This window comes from Harpia harpyja, chromosome 14, assembly GCF_026419915.1.
Source record: "Harpia harpyja isolate bHarHar1 chromosome 14, bHarHar1 primary haplotype, whole genome shotgun sequence".
In the NCBI taxonomy this organism is placed as follows: Eukaryota; Metazoa; Chordata; class Aves; order Accipitriformes; family Accipitridae; genus Harpia; species Harpia harpyja.
In genome coordinates, this window is record NC_068953.1 from 2,761,539 (window position 1) to 2,781,250 (window position 19,712).

The window sequence follows — 19,712 nt, forward strand, 5'->3', positions numbered from 1 at the left end:
ACATATATATATTTATATAAAAGCTGCATTTCAAAAAATGGTAGTGCCATTTTTTTGGAAATGGAAATTTCAAAAAATATTCCCTCCCACCCCTTTTTCTGCATCCCCCTAAAGCAAGAGACCTTAGGGTTGTATTTTGCAAAGACTGCTACACTGCTGGACACATATCAAACATTTTTAGCTTGCTGCTCATTTACTGAAAGCTGAGGGAACTCTCCAAGTCCCCAAATACACTGGGCTGCAGACGGCATTTACTGACATGTCAAACTCCAGCTTGGGGAACTGAGGGGAATGTCAGCTCTTGGACTTGTCAGTTAGAATGATGCCTTAAAACTCAGTGTACAAATATTAGCTTTAGTAATGCTTTAGCACTACTTTATTAAAGAAAAAAAGAGTATTTAATGATAATATTTTCTAGTCCAAGCCCTCTTCCAGCATAAACTATGATACCAGCAAATGCTATCATTTTTTTACAGTCTACACTTAGCAGTGTATTAGATTTTCCCAGATGTATGTTTCATTTCATTGAATAAACAGTTAATGAACCCCTAATAAATACCTTTACATCTAAGCAATACAGAGGGATATCTCTCTGTGCTCACAGAGCTGTGGTAACAGTGCAGTCAGGAACCTTTCATATTGTCTAAGACAAAACAATGATGTCAACATGAAAAGTAGTAACTTTACCCCAGGCTTCAAGAAGTCACTGAAAATTTGTTTCCCCTCTCCATTATGGGTTTTTGGAAGCAAATTATCCAAATCCTTCTATTCTACCTTCCCAGAAAAATGTCATTTTCCATTCCTCAACAGAAATTCATGCTTGCTGTTTCATGTGCATTTGCATTTGTTTTTTAAATTATATTCAAGGGAACCAAATATATGAATTTTCTTTTGCATACAATAACATAACTCATAGCCCAGGTTCCTTAATCTTTTCTATGAGCAAATAGGCACATGGGTAGGCGAAGAAAAGCATGCATGCTATGCAAATTCACGTCCTAGTTAAAGCTTCACTGCAGCATTAGCACATAAATATTTTGGGGACTAGTGACACCATCTCAGCTACCTAGAGCACAGATTTCTGCTAGCCACATTGAATCTATGTTGATTCCCCCTATCAGGGGAAAAAGCAAGGAAAATTATTTCAAGTAGAGCTCCGTTAAAATATATATCTCTATATAGTCATATCTATTTATATCTAAAATATAAACCTTGGTTGGTTCTTCCCAGTGTTTAGCAATATTAGCAGCAGGCAGCAGTGTTGATGGCTTTGGACCACTGACAGAAACTTTGGATTGTAAACACAGTCTTTCCCCTTCTCCCCAGCTACAAAAGTACGTTAAAGAGGTTGAGCCCCAAATTCCAGAATGTTTTGGTCCTTCGAGCCACCTGCAGGAGATTTTCTGCGTACATGGTGCACCTCTCCAGAATAACCCACACAGGACAGCTTGCTGCTTACAGGTGTAACTGCTGCAGGGTAGAATTAGGTAGTACGATTTCTTTTTTTAATTTTTATTGTAATAAATCCAGATGACAGCTAGGATCTCTGAATATTCAGCAGAACATTGTATATCCCCCCAATGCCTACACTTTAGGTAGAAAAAGATAGGCAAAGTATAGATTACCCAGTTCACAGATGATGGCTACATTAAAAAAAAAAAAAGTCATGACTTATTTCAGCAATGGCAGAAGTCAAGTTCAGATCCAGAAAACAAAACCATTGGTTTGTCCTGAATGATGTGACACAAATTATCCTCTTTCCTATGCTTGTTCATTCCTCTTTGTGGGTCATGCTTTTCAGTCTGTGCTGAGGATTCAGTAAGATTCACTGTGCAGCAGAAAAACAGGGTCTTTGCTAGCAGTCCTAGGGAGCAGCTCTCTGGGTAACTAAATCCTGGGAACTGTTAGGCTACAAAATGGGAGCCACGATGGAGTCTTCCACAAAGCAAAACCATTTTCTGAACCAGCTTGTGATTTATTTCATTGGTCAACAGGTCCTTTCTCCAAAATACCGCAGTTTCTGGAAGTACTGCTCCATAGTGTACATCTCACTCCTCGTGGAGTGCAGGCAGGTTCAGTGATGCTCAGGTCCCAGAAGAACCAGGGTTACATAAAAATTGCAGTGGGGAAAAAAAGTGTTTTAATATCTTTTATCAAAAAAGTAATGAAAACTTTGCCTGGGCTGGGATTATTCTGCTAATAGCCGAAAACTAGACCCAGGCTGTCAACTGTCACAAGGAGTATTGCTCCTCACCTTTACCAGTGCTATGCTCATTCACACCAGCTGATGATTTAGCCTTTGGTCATTTGAGTGCTGCCTACACTCAGAAAAGTTAATTAAGAATAACAGAGTCTCTCCTGCAAACAATGGTGGCTCTGTTTCTTTAGTTCTTTTAGTAAATACTTTATTTCTGAAACCAGAGCTCCTAAACTGATTTGTGTTACAAGAGTAACTTTCCCTTATAATTAATTGATTGATCACTTAGTTAATTACTTAGTGATGTGATCGCTCAGGTGTATTATGGCATCTGGTAGGGTTGATAATGATCTCTGACTAAGTGTATGGTTTGTACCTGCTGGTATCTCTGCTCAAAACATGGGGGTGTGCATTTGTTTGGATGTGAAGGAGGAATTTCCCACACCTCAGTCTGATCCTTCTCGTCACAAATTTTGCTTTTTGAAATCTTTTGGTAAGTTTTACTTATGATTCAAAAAAAAGAAAACAAAGTGTGAAGTAGGAAGGGCATAATATACACCCATTTGCTTTGGCTTTTGAGTGCAGGTTTTGTAGCGTTTCCCTCCCTTCCTTCTGGCTCCATCAGGACTGCAGCTCGTCCTCCTGTTTCAAGGGAGGACAGACACAGTCTCAGCATTGTCTATGAGCTACCATGAAACTTCCTTAGAAAATAATTACAATTGACCCATGTAGCCCATGTATCTTCTCCTTCTCCTCATGCCCCTGAATTTTCATAATTTTCATTTTCTAAAAAAGCCCCCTCTTCTCTCAGCTTCATTATGTTTCTGTAGATAAAATTCTTACGAGTAGGTTGCCTCCTTACAGGATCTGACATTGCTAGGTGCTGACACTACTGGAGATGCCGCTCAATTACCGTGATTCATTTGCTTTTGCTGTTGTACAACCTAGGAGCAGTCTCACCATCGTGTAGCGAGCTGCTCGTAGCCCTCTGAGACCACACAATCCTGTTGCATCATCTGCTCCACGCTCAGAAAACTTTTTGGTTTTCTTACCCTACCACCCAATGGTTTTTTGTTTGGTTTTGGTTTTTAAAAAAAAAAAAAGAGAGGTTTGGTTGTCTATGAATGGTATTTTACGAGTTGTCTGAAAATTCTGTAAATGCATGGATGGATGCTTAAAACATTTCATGAATAACTGTGTTCCAGCTAGGAGGCATTTGTTTATACTGTCTATATAAAAAAATTTAGAACACAATAGCATCTAATTAATTCAAGTTCTAGTGTGACATTTTTAGAAAAATTATAGGTTATTTTCTCCTAAAATGATTTGGGTTTATTTTGCTTTTAGGTAGCATTTCCATAAGAAAATATAATTATAGCAAACACTTAGTTCATTAAAGTTTCGGTATGGATGTTTGAATAGGATTAATTCTCTTTGGCCAGCTCAGTTCTTGATGATTCATATCAGATTATCATCAGAACATGCCCGTCTTCAAGCAAGAATTTGCTAAAATAGTGTTTTCAGTTGAGCATTTAATCTTCTTAACCAAATAAAAATTTTTTTGTAGTGAACACCAACTACAGCATTTCTAAAAACTGATTAATATACGCAAAGTGAAATGTCCGTCCTTAAAAAATTATATTTTTTAATTTTCATTAAAACCTGGAACGCACTCAGCTCCATTTTGCTTTGTAAAAGCCATCCTAATGGATTTTTCTTCAGAGGTCCATCTTTTGCCCTGTGCAATGAGTTTTAATTAAGCATTGTCTTTGGTTTTTTTCCACGTCTGGTTTATGATTTTAAAAAATAATAATTCCTATTGTAACATATCCATTTTCCGAAGACTGACTTTACAGCTAATTTTTAATGAATTATAACAAATCCCTGAACCTTCAGGAGTTTGAAGCCAGTGTCAAGTTTTTCAGGGCAGGCTTTCCTCTAGTTTTTAATATAACATTTTCCATTCACCTTTAACTAATCTCAACCCAGGATTATAAAGCAGAAGTACATGGAAAAAGTATCTGGTGAAAAAGTAAGGAAGTCGTGCTTGAGTACCAAGCAGGTTTGTTTCATGGTTGAGCAGCTCTCATTTTCATATATAAAATGTAATACAAACTACTTGTATCTCCCTTCTTTCTAGCTGTAACTGACCTGCATTAACCTGGCTACTCAATACCGTTGGTTTTATCTTTCCAACACAATAGACACAGAAGTCCTTTTTTCCTCCTTTTCTCTTTCTTCTCCTCCTATTCAACTTCAGCACCATTTGGGAGAATGGAAAAATTAATTGATTTTCCCTAATGATGTCTCAGTGAGCAGATCAGGTTAACTGTGGACAGCAGCTGCAGTTTAATTTGTGAGCGTGCAATTGAAAATTATACACTCATTGGATTACTGCACCTGACCATGAGGTTGGCATGCTGCCTGCTGTTTTTTAAAAAAATAAGACTCACAAAAAAAATCTAGAGAAAGTCTAGTATCTGTGCGAAGGTATAGAAGGAAAGGAGAATGGAGATCCATCCTTATTTGTTCCAAAAAAAAAGATGGAAGTTAGTAATTTTCTGAAGGAAGTCCAGAAAAGTTGCAGCTGAGAGTTACTTTAAATGTCGTTATTGCATTTAGTGGTGTTAAACCCGACCTTACTGTTCTGGAATTGTCTCAAGAACCAGAAAGTGAAACAGAAACACTGAGGGAAAAGTTACCATGAGTCTTAAGCTACTGCATAGTGGTTAATAATCTAAAGTGCCAGGAAAGTATTGAAGTATTACGATTCTGAGCATTTGGAAACAGATTCTTAATTAAAAAAAGACAATTTCAACCTGATGAGAATCTTGATCTATATTTTTACCTTAAAACTGACAGTGTGTATGAATATTGTTGAGGTTTCAGTTTGTGGGGTTTTTTTTCTAATACTTCACACGTTTGAACTTGAGTCATTTCACTTCCAGAATATGCTTAGTTTCTCTTAGAAAACAACAAAAAGCATATTTAGGTGTCCCTAAAATAGAAAAGAGAAGCCAGCATTTGGCCCATTAGATTTTTCCATTTGAAATCATTAATATTTTGCAATCTGGATGACGCTGTGGATATTTGTACTCTGAAATGTCAGCCAGCATCTTACAATTTCACATACTTGTCATCATTTTACAGACTTCAGGTTCATATTACAAATTGGCAGTAATAATTTTCAGGTCGTCTAAGTATTCCCTTTTTCCCTTACCCGAACTCTTAGGTTTCAAAGAAAATCAAGAGGCAAATTGTAGTTCCAGGCAAATATATCACCTCGATATTGCAAGGGCAGCTGTCCTGCAAACCCTAGGGCAGGCTGGGCTCTTGCACATCAGATACAGCTTTGTAACACCAAGGGCAGGGGAAAACTTGAGTTACAAAAAAAGGTGCCTACAAACCGCAAAGGTGATGCCTAGATGAAAGCATATAAGGGGTGAGTCGTGGTCTAAATTCTGGAGTAAAGAGTAGCCAATAAGTTAGTTCAGAAAAGGCAGGAGAAAAACCTATATATGGCTGTTATGAGATAATCTATCCAAAGAAAAATTTCCATCTCATATCGGAGAACTGGAAGTTGCCCCCAAACTCCATGTTTTTGCTGTATTTTGTAAATCCTTCGCTTTCAATGGAAATGCATTTTCTTGCATGTCAGAGGGAATTCCTGTGCTACGTCGGAGCGGTGCTCCAACAGCACTAGCAACTTGTTTGCACTTGAGCACCCCTGACAAATGTGTGAAGCGCAAATGGACAAAGCACAGCTGCACTCATACCCTCTAAACATTTCAAAAGGTTTTCTCTTCTAGAAAACATGACCATTTGTCAGGTTCCTACACCGAAAGCACTTTAAATCGAACAGTGCTACAAACCACAGCCCTACAAACCACTACTTCCATTTATTCTTTTCTTTCTGCAGTCCGTCTGGGAGGGTTGGAGGGAGAAAACTCACCATCTTCTAAGTCACCGTGACAGGAGAGAGGGGAAGGGTAATGCAGGTCACCTATTCTGCTCTTCTGGCAGAGTAAGTTTGTTCTCCTTTGCATATGTATTGCCCAAGCCAATATAAAAGCTTTCTCTGTCCAAATACCATTTCTCTTGCTGCTTTGAGCTCCGAAAGTGAGAGGATTTATCATTTGTAATTTTGTATTGTCCTGGATTGGAGGGGAATAGACGTACACTGGAGCCACTGTTGACATTCCTGGCATGTATGGATAGCACAGGCAGTTTACATTTACAAGCCAAAAACATAAAGAACAACCTTTTGTAAGCATTTGCTTTTATTGTGACATCTCAGCTGTGCAGCTGTGCTGTAATCTCCGTGCCAAGGAGATGAAATCATCAACTTGTTCGAATTCTTGCTTTTATCAGAGCAGAGCTGCTATCATAATGGAAGGACTAACGTCTCGCTAGGTTAATTGGTTTTAATTTGTCCTTTGCAGGAATCTTTTGACTCGACTGTCAGATGGCATTTATATAATGCCGATCCTCTTCAAAGCACTCCACCAAGATCAATTACCTTGGAAAGCACTCGCGCAAACTCGGCATTACTGTTCTTCCCTTTGTAGTGTACAAAGAGGTCAGCGGCCTGATTTTTCAGGTCTAGGAGTCACACCTGAAAACTCAGCCAGACGTGACTCATCCCAGGTTAACACAAGGAGAAAATATCACAGAAGGGGTTAGAAAAAGTAGGAGTGATGAGGTCCCTGTCTGTACTCATACCTGAAAGATAATTCCCCCGCATCACACAGTTCAGCCCCCACTCTGCCTGCCCAGGCCACCAAGGAATAGTGTATCTTTAAAAGGAGGAAAATAACTTCATAGAATGAATACTTTAAAAGGGATCCTTAGATCCAGATATTCAGGATTAAACACGGCATTTTTCTGCATTTACCAAAAAGTTCATCCAGTGCCAGACAAAACACCAAGAAAGACAGGAACATAAAGATGGGTTTTCAATAGAAAGGGACAAACATACAGCAATGTTAGGGTTAGACTAAGACTAGTTAGACTAAGACGATGATTTCTTTACAAGGATTTAGGGTCATGAGTATCAAAGTCACTTCTGAACTTGGGACTTTGGTAGATTTGGCAATTTGGTAGCGTCTCTTGCATTTTCACTTTTTGGATGAGGTCTAACACTCCCTGCCTTCCCTGTTTGTGTCCTGTTCATCTCAAGTAACTCAGCAGTGGAGACGTAGCCTCAAGGACTACTAGACTTAAGCAAGGTGGAAAAAGGTTGACCACAAAAATGAACGAAAACCATTTAGCATCTTAACATCAGTGCAGCGAAGCAGGCTCCTCTTATTGATAGATCTCAGAATTTACCTTTCTGCCCCAGTGTATTTGCATACATTAAAGAAGGAGGAGTAGGTACCTTCATACTCATAAGAATGGGAGCAGGAAGATCCAGTCCTACACTAGGGTGTTTACGGTCAGATTTTGTCTCTACATCTTAAACTGTTTCTAGGTTTCAAGAGAACCACTCGCCATGTTATATTGTTGTAGGAAGGTTATCTCGGATATTTTTATCAATATGAAATAAGGTATAAACCAGGATTTTGTTTATACTAGACTCTCTTTGTGGCACCAGGAGTCCGATGTGAGAGGAACTGTAATTCTAAAGTAAATTGTGTCACCAAGGCAGCCAATGTAATCCCTGAGGGCTTAATACGTGTTTATACCTCTCCTCTAAGGCTGCAGATCTTCCCTGTAACAAGTAAAAGATAAATATTCCCAGAGAGGGAGAGGTGTGCGGCTTAGTGTGGCTGAACAAACACTTTGCTGAAGGCCAGAAGGCACTAAGGAAAGGAGCGTATGAAGGGAGACAACTTAAGGAAGATGTTGGGGGGGGAAACCATTCACAAAACTTATGGAAAACTCACAAAAACGTGGATCTTTGCCTCTGGGGATTCTGCGCAAAATTTATTATTCCTTGCACTACAAATACTCCTCTCTATAAAAATTAATGAATGAAGGTAATCGGATTGCACTGGGACAGACAAACTCTTTGCAAAATGCGTTTAGTAATGTTAAAATAACTGTCCAACTATTGCAAGGAAATTGCTGACTGAACCAGGAATGGATGTCCTGGACGCAGAGCATCCCTCTGTTCCCACTTTTACACCAGTGGAAATGGTGTCTACATGCTTTCCTCTACTGTCATTATAGCTTAGACAGGGCCCCTTTGTACCAGCTGCCTTAGTTTTTGAGAGCCTCTGTCACACAGTTTCCAAACCATAACTTTCTGCATTATATTTCCTGTAAACTATTCCTAGCCATTCCGAGCTCAATTGTATTGAACTTGAGCAGACTGGTACTATTTCAGAAGAGTTTGCAGACAACAAATAGCAGGATTTGCTAAATACATGACTGCCGGATTCTACGTGGAAGAGTAATAAAATGCAAAGTACATAACTCAGCTCCACATAGCATGGTCTGGCTGCTTGCCCTTTTGCCTCTGAATTGCTTTTTGAATCCCTGCCCTGCCCAATACAAGTGAAATTATTCTAATTATACAGTTTGAAAGAGTCCCTAGTGACATGCTGGATACTGATCGTTTCCTAGTTCACTGCAAAACAATTTCACATATAATACAGATTACACAAAGGGTCATGAGCTCATAGAAACTCTGGAACTGTCTTGAAAGCTTTGTATTCTCTCAGAGCCTAGGTCACATTTGGGTATGGATTAAAGAAAGATGATGAACCTTCTGTTATTTTTAAAGTAAGCTTCTAGATATTTTATTCTTCTTAATCTCAGACTTGTACCCTCTGAAGAAATAGAAATAGATCTGCTCTTTTCCTTATTCCATTTGCAGATGCAAGATGAATTAACCAGGTTGTGCTTGTCAGCTCTGTTTATTAAGATGGACCAATACCAAGCCCCAGAACCCAAACAACATGCTAACCAGAGGAAGTTCGAAGTTGGATCCAGACTTTTTTACCTGTTTTCCCTTTTGAATGACCCAAACCCAAATTCTAAGGACATTTTCATCAGGGTTTGATCTATTTCTAATTACTAAGAGGACCTGCAGAAGAGTCACAGTCTCTAGCTCAGAAGGAGAAAAAATACAAACATAAAGATCTGGCTGTTCTTTAAGAATCTTTTTTCCAGAGTTGTGCAACAAAGACTGGTTTTATCACCACTGTGGTATAAATTAGCCACCTGAACAGGCACAGGAAGATGGATACGGTACCCTCAGTCGTCATTTTCTGTCTCTGCAGGTGACCCATCCCAGCAGACTCAGGAATGACAGTCTTTTACAGTAATATTGTTCTAATCTGCAAGAGCAGGAATAGTGAGAATATTTTTTTCTCATTGCCTGTCTTATGCTCTGAGATTTGTTGCATCCCTGAACATGTGCTTGTAACTACAACTCGGTATAATTGAGGTCATAAAATTACACAGTCAATTATATAAAATGACCATTGTTAGTCATAATGATCTCTCATAGGATAAAATGGGGACAAAACATGCACTCTGCAAAACTTGTGTCAAATATTTTTCCAGGGCTGTTTATTATTTGCTGTCTTGAAGGCTGAATTTTCATCAAAATCTCGAAAATGGAAAATTGTCAGCAAGGCCTACCAGGAGCATTGGGCTTCCCATCTGTTCTGGTCTCAGCTGGGATAGAGTTAATTTTCTCCCCAGTAGCTGGTACAGAGCTGGGTTTTGGATTTAGCGTGAGAATAATGTTGATAACACGCTGAGGTTTTAGTTGTTGCTAAGCTGTGCTTATCCCAAGTCAAGGACTTTTTGGTTTCCCATGCTCTGCCAGCGAGAAGGGGCACAAGAAGCTGGGAGGGAGCATGGCCAGGACAGCTGACCCGAACTAGCCAAAGGGATGTTCCATACCATAGACCGTCATGCTCAGTATGTAAATGGGGGGGGGAGTTGGCCGGGGGGGGCAGATCGCTGCTCGGGCACTGGCTGGGCATCGGTCAGCAGGTGATGAGCAACTGCATTGTGCATCCCTTGTCTTTCTTGAGTCTAATTTCTCTCTTTTTGTTACAATTCATTACAATTATTATTATTGCTATTATATTTTATTATTGTTTTTGTTATTATATTTTATTTTAGTTTAGTTATTAAACTGTTCTTATCTCAACCTACTAGTTTAACTTTTTTTTTTTCCCCGATTCTCCTCCCCATCCCACTGGGAGGGGGGAGGAGTGAGCCAGCGGTTGCGTGCTGCTTAGTTGCCGGCTGCGGTTAAACCATGACACCGTCACAGAAAATTCCCCACGCTGGATCGCTAGCCTGGTGTCTTGGTCTGTAATACTAAGCTTATGGGATTTGACTTAACACTGGTCATCAGTGGCATCAAAAATATGAAGTGAGAAAGAACAATATTGAAAAGAAGTAAAGGTCTCCCTCTCTCCCCTTTCCCTGTTCCAAGCTTGACACATTTCCAAGAGTCAAAAACAAAAGATGTGCTCTGCTGTTGTAATGACCTCACCTGCAAAACACTACGCAGAGTCATGCCAGCACAGATTTTTCATGCACATGTAATATGCAGTTATCCAGCACTGGTTTTCATATTATTTTTTTTTTTTCCCAGTAGTTTAATCAACAGAAAAATAGCCATGCACCATGCAACAACGTGATAGTAGTAGGGAAACAAGAAAAAATTACCTTTGGTGCCAGGGGTAGTGACCTTGATTAGCCATTAAACCAACCTAAATTTTTACAGAAGACTATACCTGGACACAAATTCAGTGTTTGTATTCTTAATAGTCTTGTTCCAGCTTCTTTATTCCCTTCTGTTTAGTATTTTGTTATTTGGGTGTTTTTTCTCAATTCCAATGTAGCAATGGAACTAGAAAGAGAAGTAAAGAAATCTAACACAGGGTAACTCTTTTTACTATCTATAGAATGCACTGGCTCCCACATTTTGCACAGAACTTCATGCTTTGGAAAGCCAGAAGTCAGGCTGGATAAAATCTAACTTTTTGCTGTTAAAAAAAAAAAAAAAGAAGAATAGTTGAATAGATCAAAGGAAATGCACTGCTCTTTTAAAATCAGGGACAAAGCTCAGTCATTTCTGATAGGTCCAAGGCATTCACCTGTGACCTTTTAAACCCTAACAGAACAAGGTGGGCATACTTTAAACCATCTTCCAAGGAGGTGTATATCTTATACGGGCATTAAGCCGTTCAGGTGAGGCATGGCTGGATCAACGGAGCGAGATGCCCAGCTGAGGGGATCCGGTTGCCCTCTATCCAGCCCCCATTGATGGGATATGCCAATCAAATGCCAATCGATGGCATTTCCATGCTGACTCCACAGCACCGTGAGAGCAGTGGGGAGGGCAGAGCCTTGCTAGCACCATGGCTGTGCCTGAAGCAGCCCTTTCTGTGCCCTCATGCCTCGTCCTGGACATCTGCCACTATTTCGAGAACTTATTCTTTTTTTTCCCCTGACAAAATCTCATCTCTCACATTTTATGCTTCAGAAGATAACTGTAGGGAGTACATCCATCAAAGCTGGGTTGTCCCTCCTCCTGCAGGCAACCCTTTAAAATAAAGCTCATGAGATACCTGGTGGACCTGCTGCGAGAGAACCTCAAATAGGTCCTCCTAAGAGAAGCTGAATTCATGCCAAAGCTCCGCTGCAGACCTATTGCTTTATCTCAGACCGAAATGGTCCAACACAGAGTGCCCAGCTGCCCTTTTGGGGGATGTTTCTGTTGGCCCTTTCTGATCTTAGGAAAATATCTCCGCTGCTCACTGTCTTTCCAATTGCAATTACAAATAGTTTGGAGAGAATGATGTCTTGCCATCTATTGCACAGCTCTTTGAAAACAGAGGTCCCATGCTCAAAGTTAGCCTTTTGGATCTTCTAGGGAAGAATTAAAAACAAAAATAACTTTGGATCACAAAATCGGTAATCGCAGTGCTTACGCAGACAGCTTAAATCTTTCCCAAGCCCTTGAATCCGTTGCGCTCCAGCTTACAACTGCTAGCAAAGTGGAGTAGGGGACTGAGAAATTTTTTTCTAAATTAAACTTGGACTGGGTGTTTTGGTGAACTTGTCTCTTTTATAATAAATATTTTCCCCCTAAAATTACGGAATTGTCTGTTTCATTTCAAACTGTTTCTTCACCCCAGGATTCAGAAAGACCAATGTTTTTTTAATGTGGAAATTTCTTGCACAGGTCCTTTTGTCCTTTGAGCCAAATCCCATTAATGTTTCTTAAAGATTTATTTATTGATACTTTTTTGGCCCACCTGATGAGTTACACAACTACATATCACAGGCGGGATGTAACCACCAGTTTAAAAACCTTTTTGAAAAGTGACTCAAAGCAGCCAAAGAAGCTTTATCAGTATCACGCTGATTTATTTAGCACATACAATGATTTACTACAGCATTTGGTTTATGCTTGAAGAATTTTTTTCTTTTTTTTTTCATCTTTTTCGTCTCTTCTGAAAAGTTGACACATGTAACCACTATTGTTTTCTATTCTAATCTTTTCAAATTTTTAGGGTTTAAATCATCTCTAATAAATAAAAACTTTCAGTTGAAACACGAGAAGGAAACTTTTTTTCTTTCCAACTACTCCTGACCATATGGCACGTTAAAGGTTGGGGTTTTTTTTTCCTGTTTTCTGCTTCTGTTTGTTTTGTAATTAAGAAACTACTTGAATGAGAGAAAAAAATATATATCTCTTGCCAATCTTGGATCCTTTATTCCTTATAGAGCCAAACTTCTTTGAAGTTTCTGACAAATCCCATTAATTTTTTTCCTATTACACTCTAAGCTTCCAATTCTTAGCTCAAGCTGGAAGTGCTGAAATGGCAGAAGTAGTCGGTATTGTAAGTCTCATGAGATTTCCAGTAAAATATTGGCAGCCTGGAAGGCTAAGCTCTGGATATTCTGGAAAGGTATCTAAATTAAGCTTTTCATACCTATGCCATTCATCAGTGTGGATGCCCTAGCTATTAAGCTTTATCATCCAAGCTGGCATTGCCCAGAGCATTTTTGGTGCTGTAGCATTCCTGCATTATTGCTGGGGAACTGGCCCCACCGGCCGCCACAGAGACGTCAAGCGAAGAGATGCTCCTTTCCCTGGAAGAACTTACATTTTAACAGCGTTCTTTAGCATAGGTCCTCTTATTTTCACAAACCCTTCTGTAAGCGAGGGAAACGGAGTCAGTCCTGATTTAAAGATGGGAAGTCGAAGCTCACAAGTGTAAATGATTTGTTAAAAACAATGGCAAAGTCAAAATGAAAACACAGAGCTCTTGACTTCTCCTCTAGTGCCAAAACCACCAAAGCATCATTCTCTTCCCTTTGCGAGGAAAAAGCTGCTGGTTCACGTCTCCTGGGGCAGATTTTCAAAGGCAGTGACTATTGGGATTTTAAAAAATATGCAGTTGTGGGGGAGTTTGGTACCTAGGCGTGAAGCAGCCACGCGCTTTTCCAAACAAGTCCTTCTGCATCTTGAAAACCTGACCTTTCTGCTAGGCATACAGCGTTTCATGGTCCGTACTGTGAAGGTTTTAGAGCCCTCTCAGAGATCCAGTTGTCATTTTCACCCTGTTGCTAAAATGTTTTCAGTGCCAGGCACAGATTCAGCAGTTTGCAGGGAAAGGCTGTTCCAAGCTCTTCAAGTGCAGTTCTAGTCATTTTTCCAATTGATAAATACACCACGGATGACTCCCATCCCTGCTATTTCCAAAGACATAAACAAGCTACAGACCATTCTGGGTTTGAATCACAACCAGAGTAGCAAAGTCCTGAAATCCAACACATTATCTCATGTTAAATACACTCCTGTTCTATATGATTAATATGCTTTCTACTTAATTGAAGTGTGACACACAAAGCAAAAAATGTTAATTGAATTTTATAGCTCATGAAAGTTGCCAGGTTCTTTTGAGATAATTTTGCTGAGGGGATAACTTATCTTTTCAAGCTTTATTTCTTTTTTGGTTTTGGAAGCACTGAAGGAGCATTAGCTTGGAGAGACAACACATTTATTTATTGGCTTTGGTTTCTTGCAGCTAATGGCTATTTTATTTTTCAGAAAACATGCCTAGCTTGGCTCTTAACTACAGTTTGTGTAAAAATCTCATAAAAGAAAAAAAAACAAACCTGTTCACCAAACCTCTGAACTTGAGCCTTATCTCAGATTTAATCTTAGTTTGAAATGAGGTCTGACTCCTGACCTGTTTCACTTGAACATCCCATCACCTGCCAGACTTCTTTTCTGAAATACAACTTTTATGTTTCCTTGTAACTTAGACTGCATCTAATATTACAGTAGTCCCTTCTGGGAGAGTCTGCTCTACACTTGTGCTTTGCTATACATGACCAATTAAGACAGGAGAAGAGCTGATAAGAGCAATTCTGATAGTAGTGACTATTATAAGCCACTGTGCATTGATTTTGGTTGTTTAGAAGGGGTAGGGTGGGGTTCACACACTGGGTATTGATCATCATATACAAATGAAGACATTTGTAAGGTAATTGCTTCTTCTTCTGCAAGTCTATGCAATGTATTTAAAATTTAGTAGCACTAGAACTGTGATCCTCAATAAACACATTATGCTGATGGAGAGACAGAAATTCTGCTCCAGAAATATGTGCACTCTCCAGCATATTAAAGACGCTTATTTGGCAAAAGCTTTGCCAAAGATGCCTGGAACATAACATCTCACATGTCTCTGCCTAATGTTGTGTGTGTCACTAGTCTGAACCTCAGTTGTCAGAAAAAGCTTTGTAAGTATAAAAAAAGGGGGAATTTGATGCTTTGAAGACAGGCAACTCTACTTATTTCCTCCGTGCCAGTGGAGTGGAGTCCATGCCCCAGCCTGTTCTGTGCATTGGGGAGATACGTTTGAAATATATATATGTATGTCCTCTATAACAATATCAGTAATTGCTTGCAAGCTCTTGAGAAGTAGCACTGCTTGATTTCTAGTAGATCAGTTAAGTTTGGGTCCACCACCAAGAAAAAAACCCCAAACATGGCACTGATAATAAAGTTCATCACTTCTTATCTAGTGAATACCTGTTTCTATGTGCAGGAAAAGACAGAAGGCAGAGCAAAACCCACATACTGGCTCATTGGCAGGTTTATTAGAGGAGCTATTAGCACTCTTATTAATGGACCTGCTAGATTTTCTTATTAGTGGAGTTGCCAGACCTGCAGCAATACGAGGCCTATTTTGCTTCTTGTTATGCTTTTAGCCCGTGTTCATCAGAGGCACAAGTCAGGGTCAATTTAATTAAATAAAGCCAGTAGTCAATTTGGAACAGGTCTTCTAATACAGAATATGGGAAGAAAAAAGAGAAAACTAAAAAGAAAAGGAGATAAAAGGACAACAAAATATTTCCAGCTGTTCTGAGAAATTTCTCCAGTTTCTCCATACTCCAGCACACTCACCAGGCTCTGTTGTGGAGGTAAATCTCTTTGGCGTAACGCACAAACCAACACCTGAAATCATGCTTGTCAACAAAGCAGCAATCACACATCCTAGCACCACTGCTACCAGAAAAACTGCATTAACATCGCATAAGATCTCTGGTACAGACCCAACAGCTTCTCGTGTTTGCCTTCTTAAGCTTCCTTCGTGATAAAGCAACCAGCTGGCAGATGACTGCGTGTCGAAGCATAGCGAAGTACAGTCTGTGGTTTTAAACTACATTATCCTCATCCCCATTACGAAGAAATATAGCTCCTTATAATCTCCATTACACTCCTGCATAATTGTGAACAATCTGCTGTAGTCTCTAGAGAGAAACCCTTGAATCTTAGACTGCTTCTAACTAGTATTTTAAAAGCATTGCATTAAAGCCCACATATGTTCCTTGTATTTTATGCAGGAATCACACTAATATGCTTAAACAAGAAATCCACTCATTTTCAACACAGAACGTTTGTTTATCGATTTTTTGCTACGCATTTGTTGATGCTACAAATATGTCTTCCACAGGAGAAAGAGGAACAAGCAAAGGAACAAGAACACATATAGTCTGAGGGGAGAATTGCTAATTCTGATTGGGAATGGGAGCTGAGCAAGCAGTAAAAATAACCTTATGTAGAAGTACAACCTACAGCAGACACCCATATTTTTCCAAATTATCAGCAAAATCCTGCATATGATTTCATTAAAAAAATTGATAAGAAATCCCATGCTATTTGATACAAGTTTCAGAGCACTAACGTGGGGTCCTCGTACATGACTTCTATTTTTGAATTAATGAATAAAGTTGACTGTGTGCTTGATGACCTGCCTCCACTGAACAATTTTCTGGTGTACCATGCAAGTACAGAATGTACAATACTAATTAGCTGCTTTGCTCATCTGCTTAAAATGTTTTGCACATGCCAGCAAATGTAAATACACAATTAGGGCGTATTTAGTTCAAAGGCAAAGCAAGATAAAGTACAACTATTACTAGCGAGAACAAAAATCTTCATGATCTTCATCCATATTGAGGTCTAATTAAGTTTGCAAAATGTGCAAATCAGCTCAGCTGATTATTTAAGGTTTGGAAAACAGTCCTAGGTTAGAAAGGACAACACTAAGTATTTTGATGATGCAGGTGACTGTGGCTTGATGACTATTGTTACTATTAGCTGTTGTTGTCTGCACACATACTATAAAAAACTCATAAGGCAAGTGTGAAAGTAATTAGCATTAGGAAGTTGTGTTAACAGGAATAAGAAAAGTAGTCACAGGAGATCTTCATTACAGATGAAGAGTATTAAATGTCAATTGTATCAGATGTTTTGTGTTGTTGTATGTCTTTGTACTTAAATGTAGGAAGTAAATAAAATTCAGCTCATTGTCAGCTCAGTTTAATGACAAAAACAAGTTTGAGGGGAAAAAAAGGGAAAAGCATTTTCTCTCTCTCTCGTTGAGCATTTCATATCTAGAAATACTGCACTTTTCAGTGCTTGAGATTGTTCGGGATTATAAAACGCTTAAAGAGTTAGTGCTAGAGAATATAAAAAGAAACTTTCTTCCAGGGAATTTGAAGCATTCTTCACTGCGGTAAATGTTTTATTCTCAGGTTAGAGGTAATTCCCCTCAATCTGAAACACAAGGTCTTTTATAAGAGCATAGCCTCTGACACGAAGTATTGCTTTGCAACAGCCCAACAACTTTTTTGCTTTCAAATTTACATAGGGAACTAATTAAAATAGGGTTGCTTAATTTCTATTGCAGAGGGTTTCAGCTTATGTCTAAAGGCTGCCTGAAACATCACGTTACGATAATCATCGCTCCGGCTCCCAACTAGTCCAGTTGCTCCAAGGACTGGAATGTGCATCCTAAAATTTGTCCACCTGAATTCCTCGGCTGAGGATGCACTGTGTACATCTGGGAGGGTTTGTCAGGGTGGAAGCGATACCCAAGCCACAGCACTACCGGGATTTTGGTGCAAGACCTTGCTGGGCTCCATCTGATGCTCCATGTGGCAGGTTCGTGTGGCTCGATGCCTGTTCGGGGTCTGCTGTCCCTGCAAGTGGCATCAGCGTCCAGGCTTCCTCGAGGAAGAAACAGGTATGTTGATACGTAAATAAATAAGTTGGACACATGGAGGTAAAACAGAGACTACCACTCATCCTCTCAGTAAGTACTGCTGACTACCTTTAAAGCAAATTCATAATTACAATAATAATATTATTTGAACAATATTTTTTATTTAAATAAAATTTAGCTTTATTAATATTTCATCTCTTCCCTTGTCTTCACTTCTTCTCCTGAAGTTTAATTCCTACCTATTTTCTACACAGCAAACTCTTTTCTTTCCCACACCCCTCCAAATCTGAGTAGGTTTCAGCAAAGCAAGACAGAGAGGAGCAATTGAGAGCTAATGACTAGTGCAGGCTGGTATCAGATCCCAGATAGGCAGGGTTTATGACTGTTAAATGTGTCTGCAAGTTCTAGAAAGCTAATTAAAGCTAAGCATATTCTTCTCATCTTACAGGTACTCTGTGTCTGTGGGCTATAAGATAGCAAAAAAGACTTCTGTTTCCCTGATCCTTTAACTGTGTGTCAAGGCAAGGAGCCCTAAATGAAGTTTCATCTTTCTCGAGGTGTTGCTAGGTGCTAATTAGCCTCGGGGTCTTATAAAAAGGGGAGAAAGTGCAGCAAAGGATTTCTATGGAGATTGGTTTCTTGCTCACTCTTTAGAAAGAAGCCCTGAAGGAGTCTGTCATTAGAGGTTGCTGTGACATTTATTCACGTGTTGTGGTTGTTCCAGGGCTGGACTCTGCACTTATTAATACGAGTATATATTGCTGCTTCAGTGGATGTTTTAGCAAACTCATTTTCCTCACTCTATAGCCAGGGCTGTCTATAACATCTCCAAAGCAGAGGGCAAGACAGAGCAATATTTATACTTCCCAGGTCTTTGTTAGTTTGGTTCAACTAAGGAAAACTTCCATCCTGGACCGGGGGTCTTTCTGATTACTGGTTTATTACATCAACATAAACCAACAAAAAAAACCCAGAGCAAATAACCCAGTCTCAGGTGAAAGTGGGCAGAGCTGAATCGAGCCACAGGTCCTAATGTCCCAACCTTGATTAAATTCCCAATGTCCTAGCGGGTGGAGGAGTGGGAAGTGTCCTCGATTCCCTGACAGCCTCAGCTCTACGTGCTCAAACACTCAGGCACTTTCTAATAAAGGGCTTTGGGAAACTGGATGTGGATTTGGCCTACCCAGATACCCACTGTTTTTTAATTTATTTTTTTTACTGTTCCATTTACTGTGAAGGAAGGAAGTGGTGAGAAAGTCGAGTTACGTGCCCAGCCACAGAGTCCCAGCAGTTTACAATATTCCCATACTCCCAAGGATGGTCATATTCTTGGCAGGCTGATGTTAGTGGCAGGCTCACCTAAAAGTGCTTATGGCTGCTGTTAAACCCTTCATAACATGGCAGAGTACGTCTTGTTTGTAGATATCCTAGCCTTTTTTAATTCAATTTCCGACTGTTAAATTACCCCGTGCGCTCTTGTAACTATGTAATCACAGTCAATTCCTTCATTGTTTGGGGTGATTGAATCCAAAGCTTTTGGGCTTTTTCGGGTCATGTGTGCCAGACCTCAAAGTGACCTTAACTAACAATCCCTTGTTTCTCTTCCTTTTTCATGTACTTACTTTCCAGGATCAATCTCTTTCCAAAAATAATATTAATTTTGGCCCCATACCCTACTCCATTTCACTCTGGTATATGTCTGGAGCAGTAAGGATAAGAACAAAGCTTTCTGTCTTTAAAACACTTCTCTCTCAGCCACAGTTGGGTCCTTTTATTTACATTTGTTGTATTTCTAAGGGGGAAGGAGGAGTGTTTTGCAGTAAGGAACTCTGTGCCCAGTGCTAGCGACTCGTGCAGCATCCATCCGGAATATTTGCTGGACTCGTTCCCAACACATTTTGATATTCTTCAACCATGAAGGGGAATTCATAACCTGGGGCACTAATGCGCAGTCACTTTGTTCCAACTTACAACATTTATCTAATGCATTCTGCATTAAAAAAAATAATCACAAA